Source organism: Monodelphis domestica, chromosome 6 (genome assembly GCF_027887165.1).
Source record: "Monodelphis domestica isolate mMonDom1 chromosome 6, mMonDom1.pri, whole genome shotgun sequence".
Taxonomy (NCBI): Eukaryota; Metazoa; Chordata; class Mammalia; order Didelphimorphia; family Didelphidae; genus Monodelphis; species Monodelphis domestica.
Genome location: NC_077232.1, coordinates 90,921,596 through 90,931,713, shown reverse-complemented (window position 1 = coordinate 90,931,713; position 10,118 = coordinate 90,921,596).

The window sequence follows — 10,118 nt, the reverse complement described above, 5'->3', positions numbered from 1 at the left end:
TGGCTGCATGTGGGCTCAGAGCACCTCACAGCCCAGGAGCTGCCCAGAGAGCCACGTACCCACAGCCATGGCAGTGGCCATGCCCCGACTGGTGGGGGTGGGGGAGATGGAGAAGGGCTGCTCCATGAGCTGGGTGTGAGGGTGGTGTGTACCAGGTGGCTGGGGTGTATGGGGCTCCCGCAAGGGTGGAGAGGAGGAGTGCACACTGAAGGAGTGCATGGAGGCAAGTAGGCTGGCTGGCTGCAGCCACTGCTCTCTCAGCACCCCTGGGGCCAGTCAACTGAGGAGGAGTGGGGCAGGGCGGGGCCAATCAGGAGGAAGACTGGACAGGGCTTCAGCCCATGTACAAAGGAGGGGTTCCCAGAACCTATTACCAGACACTTTTAGCACCCTGAAAAATATAACAATTGCTTTACTCACAATTTTTCCCTCTATGTACTTTTGTGAGATCTTATTCTCAGCATTAAATAATATCAAAACCAACATAAGAAACAGATTGACAGATGAAGTGTATTAAATACCAACCTTCAACTGAAGATTTAGCCAATGAAATTCAGCAACAAAAAAATCACTAATAGTTTAGTTAAAGAATCCCCCCTCCCCCTCACTTATCTTAGTTCACAGCACCCCACACAAGTTAAATAATATCAAGACCAACAGAAGAAACTGACTGACAAATGAACAAAGAAGTCACTAAGCAGGTAAGTTAAATAATTAGTTTTAGGTTTATTAAATACAGTTATATATTACAATTATACATTTTTGTTATTTAAACTGTAAATATTGTGAAATTATGGGGTTTTTTTCTTGAAATGACAAACCACCCGAGTTATGCTTGGTTTTTTTGGTGAATTTTGACACTCCAAGCTAAAAAGGTTGCCCATCACTGCACTAGAGTGATCATTTAGTGTCTATATCCCCAATCATGTCCCCATGGAACCATGTGATCAAGAAGTTGTTTTTCTTCTATGTTTCTCTCTACTCCCACAGTTCTTTCTCATAAATCTCTCAGAATTGTCCTTGATCATTGCATTGCTGCTAGTAGAGAAGTCCATTACATTCGATTGTACCACAGGGTATCAGTCTCTGTGTACAATGTTCTCCTGGTTCTGCTCCTTTCGCTCTGCATCAATTCCTGGAGGTCATTCCAGTTCACATGGAATTCTTCCAGTTCATTATTCCTTTGAGCACAATAGTATTCCATCACCAACAGATACCACAATTTGTTCAGTCATTCCCCAATCAGAGGGCATCCCCTCATTTTCCAATTTTTTTTTCCACCACAAGGAGCGCAGCTATGACTATTTTGGTACATGTCTTTTTCTCTATTATCTCTTTGGAGTACAAACCCAGAAGTGGTATGGCTGGATCAAAGGGCAGACAGTCTTTTAGGGACCATTCCTCTACTTTGAAAGGCTTGAGAAGTAGCTCAGACTCATTTGAATAATCCAATCAGTTGACCTTTGAAGGGATTCACTGGGTGCAAAGAGAAAATTGAGAGAGAGTGAAACAAGACCTCTGCTCAAGCTACTAGATGTGTAGGATGTGCTGACATAGGTAGGAGGTGTGTCACCTGAGTGTTGGGAAAGAATGGTTTCAGACCCTGGAGTCATCCAGAGAAACCCAACATTTAGGGTAAAGCCCTGTTTGAAGCTTCCAAGGGAAGTTTATACTTGACTGCTGGCTGTGCTCCTTTGAGACAAAAGGTCAGCAGAATGTAGCACAAGGGAGAAATATTGATTAGGGTCCCATATTGGTTAGTGCATTGAGAGTTAGACACAAGTGACTCCTCCAAGAAAAGGAAGATCTATAATATTTCCCATTGCCATGAGACTGGCTTCTGAATGATCCATCCACTGAAAGTGGCCAAAGAGAAATGGTGCTATTTCTTAGATGATGAGTAATATTGCAAAGGATAGCAAAAAAAATTGGAATGGAAAGCAGAAATGACGAGTGATGACCCTACCATTTTCTGCTCATGACAACAACTGCAGATAGCTACACCATCTAGATGTCTTCAGGCTTCACAGAAGAGAAAACTCAAAAGTAACAACCATAAGAGCCTTTAGTAAAAGATGTGCTTAGGAACCCCATTAGAGAGGCAATACCTGTTGGAAGCTTTATCTCGGAAAGGACTGTAATTTACTGAGTCAATGCAGATCTTTGAGGCAGGCTGCTTATAGAAAGGCATATCTATTTCCCATGAGCACTGATTCATATTCTTGTTCTTTGACATGAAAACCACCATCCTGCCAGTCACACAGACTCACAACCCAGGTAGCACCCTCCATTTCTCACTCTCATATCCAATAGATTGCCAAGTCCTATCCAGTCTACTCTTATAACATCTCTCATACTTGGCCACTTCTGTCCATCTTTTTTCTTTTTTTGAACCCATACCTGGTATTTTAGAATGAATACTAAATATCACTTCTAGGAAGTGTGTGAGGTCAAATTTGAACCCCAGACCTCCTATCTCAAGGCCTCGCTCTTTATCCAGAGTTACCTAGCTGCTTCTAGAATGAGAATTTTTTAAGAATACTAGAACCAAGAACTGTGATACTTTTTGGAAGATCATTTGTTCTAGATAACTTGATAGACCTGATAGACATGATCTGTCTCCTCAGTGACTGGCCCTATAGTTGGGAGCCAAATGGCAATGACATACTCCTCGAAATCATAGATCTTTGGCATGCTGTGATTTATGCTTTAAGTGTAGACCTCTGGGACATCTAGCCAGATAATGGCATTCCTTCCAGTTTTGAGATAATTAATGTCAATACTTAGGTAGGTAATTAATAGATAGGAAATAAATAATAATAATCAGTAACTCACATTTACATGACACATTAAGGTTTGAAAAGAACTTTACAAATATCTCATTTGATACTCACAATAACCCTAAGGGGTAAATACAATATCCTCATTTTATTTTATTTTTAAAACCTTACTTTCTATCCTAGTAGAAACTCTAGAACAAAAGGGCCAGGGCTAGGCAAATGGGGTTAAGTGACTTTTACAGGTTCACATAGCTAGAAACTGTCTGAAATCAGATTTGAACCCAGGTCCTCTTGACTCCAAGCCTAGATCTCTCTACAGCGAGCCACTTAGCTGCTCCAACATCCCTATTTTATAGATAAAGAGGAAACTAAAGCAGGCAGAAATTAAGTTCCTTGTGCAGGGTCACACAGCTAATGGCCATGGTAGGATTTGAACTCAGGTCTTCTTCATTCCCAGTCTAGTTTATATCAACTGTACCACCTAACTACCTAAAGGAGTGGGGAATAAGTCACTAGGGGTCAGGCAAAGATATCAGTCCCCCAGAGTGCAAGCAGGCTAAACACACTTTGCCCTTGTTTTCTGGACAATTTCCCTGATGATTCTTGATGGTTCTGAATCACTGATTATAGGATATTAGAGGTAGAAGGGAGTGTAAATCTCAAATCTCTTATTTTAAAGGTGAGGAAACTGAGGTTCAGTGATATCTAGAAGGGACAAATCCTCAAACTCTGGACTTTTGACTGAAAATCCAGAGCTCTTTATATGAAATCAGGCCATTTCTTTGAGGTCATTACTCTTTCCCAATTCTCTCTCTTTTTCTTTCTCTAGATACTTTCCTCTTGACATAGGCATGACTTGGAAAGCCATGGCTCTCTTATTTGATTTTGAGACAAAAAGGAGGCAATTGTGAGATATAGGGTATTTAACAAAGGAAGATAAAACACAGCAAGGACATGAAACAAGCATATATAACAGTGACGGCAAGCCTATGGCACAGGTGCCAAAGATGGCATTCAGAGTGCTCTCTTTGGGCACTCAGCCACCTTTCCACCACCCCTCCTCCCTTAGAGTTTGTTACTAGAAAGGCAGAGGAACTCTGACCGAGCTGCTCCCTTCTCCCTCTCCACCATAAGGGGCATACTCAGCATGTGGTGGTGGAAAGGGGCACAGCATGTAGTCTCTGGGGAGGGTGGGCATGGCACTTGGCTTGGGGGGTGGGGTAGGGGTGGGACCTGGCACTCCATCACAAAAAGGTTTGCCATCACTGATATATATATAGCAAGGATATAGGGACACATGCATCTCTGGATGGGCTCCCTCAACTCCATCTGAAAACTCATTGGGTCAGAAACTCATCAGGTATTTAGTGTGCCAGGAAATAGACCCGTAGTTGTATGTGGATGAATACAATCAGTTTTGGTGGAGAGAGATCAGACTAGTGTTAGGTCTTTGGAAGGAGAGTTGATGGGTGGTGAGCAGTGTGCTGTTATTTGATGGGAGAAAAGAAGAAAGTGGGTAAAGGGAGAGATCAGAAGACAAGGACATCATCTTCTTCCCACGAGTGACTGTGGTAAATGGTGTGGGTTTTGTAGTGTTGGTCTGACCTTCTGCTCCAATATTCCCTCCCCCTCAACACTCACAAAGTATATCAGTGCAGGAAGCATATATTGTTGACACTGCAACATCAGATCCAGGTTAATGATAATTATCTATCTGAATTATATTAGCTATGTTCATTCCTAGCTCCCATTACTGAAATAATACAAATAATAGGCTGGCCCAGGCTAATATTTTTTTTGGGGGGGGGCAGTGAATTGGAGAATAACCTTTAAAGGAAAGGAGATAGAGTCCCATTTTCTATCCCATTGTCTAAGAACCCTCAAGCTATGTATGTTCCTTGCTAAAGAAGCAGGAACATCTTACGCCTATGTACACAAGGTTAATTATCTAGAGTTTTAAAAGCACATTGGGACTTCCCCCATTTGTAATGCTCCCCCTATCTCTATATCCATAGTCCCTCTGCTTCTTCCCCCCACACCATTCTATTCCTTTTTCTTTTAGGGGTTGAATTGTAATTCCCAAGTTGACTTGGACTCTAGTCCTTGATCCGTCAGGTTATTTTACTGGTAAGGGACTGACTTCAGATTTTGTGTTGGAGAAAGCCTGACCCATAGTAATGGCACCTTTGCTGCTAGCTCTTCCTTGAGGGAGCCCCAAGAATTTGCTTCTTAGAAGCATGCCTTATCCTATATAAAGTTTATCTTTGAATCTTACCAATCCCTTTATCATTTATGACTACTTAGAAGGGAGTATGAGTAGTTATGCATATAATTAGATGTCTGGGGTTCTTTGGATAGAGAACCTCAATTAACTTTATTGTTTTCAATTCCTTTCCTCTAGAAAGGAGAAGAGCCCAAAACTCAGTGGTTGATGGTGGAGACACCATGGTATCAGGAGAAACTAGTTCTCCCCTACAGCTTCCTTTATTTTTTTTAACTCTTACCTTCTGCCTTGGAGAAGGCAGAAGAGTGATAAGGGCTAGGCAATGGGGGTTAAGTGACTTGTCAAGGGTCATACAGCTAGGAGGTGTCTAAGGCCAGATTTGAACCTAGGACCACCCATCTCTAGGACACAGCTTCTTTAAGTGAGAGAGAGCTGAAGTTTGTTGGTCATGGATGCCCTTGTATTTCTTTCTTTTTTCCCCCTAAACCTTCTGTTATAGAATCAATACTAAGTATGAATTCCAAGGCAGAAGAGCAGTAAGGACTAGGCAAGGAGGGTCAAGTGACTTGCCCAAAATCATACAGCTAGAAAGTGTCAGAGGCCAAATTATAAGCCAAGACCTGGTTTCGTATTCACTGTGCCACCTAGATGCTTCATGACACCCTTGCATTAAAAAAAAAGTTTTATTGATTTTTTAAGAATATTACCCTTTTTCTTCTTCTTCCCTTGGAAGCATCCAATATGAAAAATACTATATTTGGGGGAAGGTGGGGGACAAAAGTTAGCACAATTGATTGATATGTTAATAAAGTCTGAAAACATGTGCAGTATTTAACACTTGTGAATCTCCCACTCCACAAAGGGGCATATTGAGGGTGCCTTCTCATGTCTCTTCATTTGCGTCCCACTTGACTTTTATTATTTTGTTACATTTTCTTTTCTTTTCTTTTTTTTTTTTGGCAGGGGGTGTCTGTCATTGTTCTTTCATTTACATTGTTGTAGTAATTATGAATATCATTTTCTTGACTCTGCTAACTTCACTTTGTATCAGTTCATGTAGATCCTGTTAAGTTTAAAATTAGTTTCTCTGCTAAAAGTATTATATTTTTAGAGGTTTATTAAAGATTAAGAAATAAAGAAAATACAAAATAATAAAGCACATGTCTAGGCCCAGAGCCCATTCACAACCACTTACTCTACATATTGAGAGATGTGTGTGTCTAGAAGCAGAAGCAGAGAGACCCAAAGTAGGAGGAGAGTCAGCTTAAATACAATTTCTGTTCTCGGCCCAGGTGGGAATTCAGGTGGGATTATAGGGAATTCTGGGAGCTACCAAGGACTTCTGGGAATTGAAGTTCGGGGTTCAAATCTCCATTTTTACAATCCTTCCATACTTATATCACACAGCATTTCTCACAACAAAGTAATGTTCTATTTCATTCATGTACCATGATTTATTTAGCTATTCCTCAATTGATGGCATCGACTTTGTTTCTAATTCTTAACTCTCACAAAAGGTGTGGCCATAAATATTTGAGAGTAAGTGGGGACTTTGTTCTATTTGATGGCTTCCTTGGGGTAGCAGCCTGGTAATGGAACACCTTTGTCTTTTTAAAGGACATGCCACCACCTTGAAACTAGACAGTTAAAAGTTTTCATAGAATCACAGAATCAAAGGGGGTGAAAATAGTGAAAGGTGATGATAATTCCAGGGCTTAGTATGCTACCAGGCATGTAGTAGGTACTTAATGAATGGTCATTGACTGACCAAATGACTAATGATAATAAATGAAAAAACATCTTGGGAGCTCCCTACTCCCCCACAAAAAGTTGCATTTAACAAAGATGTGAAATCTGGGCAAACATCATAATCCACCCATAAATTAGAGTTCTACACATAAATTATATTTCTATTAAAACAGCAAAAAAAAAAAAGGAGCTCAACAGCATTGTTCTCATGATGCCATGTTGGTCCAGCTTTCTGGAAGGACATTCCTTTCTACGTATGTAAGGAAAGGTGACTACTGACTGAGAGAACATGGAGCATAATACTGTACCTGCACAAAGAAGATTTTTGGCGAGTGCTAACAAGAAGCACTTGGGGCAAGATGGATTTAAAAAGTAAAGGTTTTGAGTGGTTAATGGACATGTGGGGAAGCTGGACTTCATCATGGCCCTTAACTTGCACTTGCAAATCTAGAGACTGTTGGGAGCAGATTTTCCTTCGTGAGACCATTCCCCTTCTTCTTGGATGAACCTAGATGTTTTATCTCACCCAAGAGCTCCTTTGCTGTTCTCAGATATTATTTTTTGGCTACTCTAATTAATGCATCTTTCCTGACTTCTTTTTACTGTTTTGCTTACATACATGACTATATTCACTATTTATTATTTCTGGAACCCGAGTTTGGTGAAAGAGAGCTAAATTAGATATATTAAGCTAATCATTACCCTCATCTTTGTAGAGCTCAGGAAAAATAGTGTATCTCCTGGTTCTCCCAAAATATTTTATTTCTACATTTGTTGTTGTCCATCCTTCAATTTGGAAGAGGACCTGTGATATCATGAAAGTGAGATCTTGAATTGCTTCTGAGTTGAGATAGATTTAGGTGAAACCAAATTACACAAAGTTGTCAGTCTCATTCTCTCTTCCAGAGTTATCAAAGTCCAGTAGCAGGACTAAACTCAAGATGCAGGGAGTGACCTTGGCTGCTTTGATGTCTGATCAAGCTCTAGGAACTTCATGGTGTCTGTTTTAGCTTCTGTCATGGCTCTTAGGACAAATTGTTTTCATCTGTCCATTGCACCAGGGGAAATTTTCACATGCGTAGGGTAGTCATCCCACTCCTAATTCACTGATGGGTTTGAGGTCTGTCCCTTTCCCTCAACCTGGCTTAGCCCAAGTTGCTAAGACGGTTACTTGGAGCCACAAGTGAGAGCTGTGTGAAAGGTGGACTCTAAGGGTGGATGACTCCTAGACTTAGATTACATATAAGAATCCATCTAGTCTGATACCTCAGTTAGAGACAGGCAAGAGAAGGTACTAGAGTGCAGCTCTGCATGACAAATTCAAAAGTTCCTTGGAGGCTGACTCCTTTGGAAAGGGATGGACCAGATCCTGGATCAGATATCTCTTCATGCCACACATAAGTCAGTCATCTTTCTATTCAGACCATACATATCTGTCTCACAGACCATATACATGTATCCTATAACATTAATGTATCGCCTAACTTGATTTGTTAGGAGAAAATCACACAATTTTATTAGTGTTGCGAAGGCTACTAAGGGATCTGAATCAACCCCCCCCCCCCAAGACACACAATCTACACCTGATTCTAGCACTGAAGACTTCATGTGTTTCTACAAACTTTGCGTAAAAGACTACAGCTCAAGATGGCATGGCCATCTTCTAATTCACTAAACTTTGAAAGCTCTGCCATTTGTCGGGATAGGGGGGTACGTGTGTGTATGTATTCATACATACATTCTTCTTTCAATGATGCACATTGAAATTGAATTTCCATAATACAGGCAAAAGCATATGCATAGCTTAAGAAAATTAAAAAAACATTGCTCAGGTTTATCTTCCCATATAATATTAATATTAAAATATACAATTGAGGTTACTGATCGAGAAAAGTCTATGCCATAAATTCTAGATAACAATCCACATAATGGCATTGCTTTCTAAGAACATAATACAACTTTGATGTCATAAATCAGTAGTTAGAAAGATTAACACTACCTAAAGGCTAGTGTTAGAATTCAGTTCCCAGAGATCTTTAAAATCGAACCTAATTCCCTCTAACACCCATTTCAATTCTGATTTGAAATTTATTAAGTTATCACAAGATAGATAATGTGAATATTATTATTATATCATCTACATTATGACATTATTGTATTATATATATTCAGTATATTATTATATTTTATAGACAAAAAATGGGCTTAAAGGGATAAATTAATCTGACCAAGATCATATTGCTAAAAAATATGGAAGCCAGCACGTGAAATAAAGTCTCCTGACTTCAAAGACATTATTTCCACAATATTACGGTCCCTCTCCATGTTATCTGCAGCAATCATATTTACAGAATCATCCTTCTCCATCCTATAAGGCCAAAATTTTCTAAGTTGCATATTTTGTTTTCTAGACACAATGTTCATCAGCACACTATTGTTTCCTATAATCAGTTTGGTTAAATTAATTAAATTTATTTTAATTTATTATATATTTATATAATATATTTATATAATATAATATAATATAAATTAATTAATTTAATTAAATAAAAAATAAATTAAAAAATTAAGTGTCTTTTCATCTATGATCTTCAAATTGATTAAGTTTTTCAAGCTGACACCAAGAGCTACTTTCTGTCATAGAGTCAGACAGGTAATTATTTTGTAAAGGCTCACTGTCCCCTGGAATTTTTGATAGCTAAAAGGACATCCAATGTTTGCCATTGTTTTCTGACTTTAGAAAATCAGCATCTTCCTTGTTTTGATGTTCATGTTCTAGGACTAATCAAATGCAAAAAAAAATTATATTTTGCTTATAATATATACATTTGTAAACAACCAAAATCAGAACTGGAAAAAGTCATCTACAAAGACTGTTTTGCCTTTCAAGACATTGAGCCAACAGCGTGCAAGTTGATTGGCCCCTATTCAAAGTGAAATCAGTAACTGTGGATGCAGATTTGGGCTTTCTTCTCCATGTCTGAACCAGAGAAGTAAGAGCATTTTGAAGGAAACATTCATGGGAAGGTATGCTCAATATATACAGCTTTGTGGCTGGAAAGGACATACCCCATTAGCATAGCTGTAAGGGTGTTGTGGGGAGAATGGAGATTGCAAACAACCCACGTGATTGGCAGGAACATCAAGGTTCTATTTTTCTCTTTGAATCTAGACCACCACTGCCATGCCCCCTCCTTGGGAAAAGAAAAAAATCTTCCAATTGAGATTATGTTTTCTTTCTTTCTTAAGCTTTCATGTTGTGTGACATCTGGTGCCTGAGCTTGTGAAAACAATTTTACAAACTGTTTTAGGCATCTTTGCCAGTGGAGGGAGTACCCACTCTGATGAGATCTCAGATGCACTAA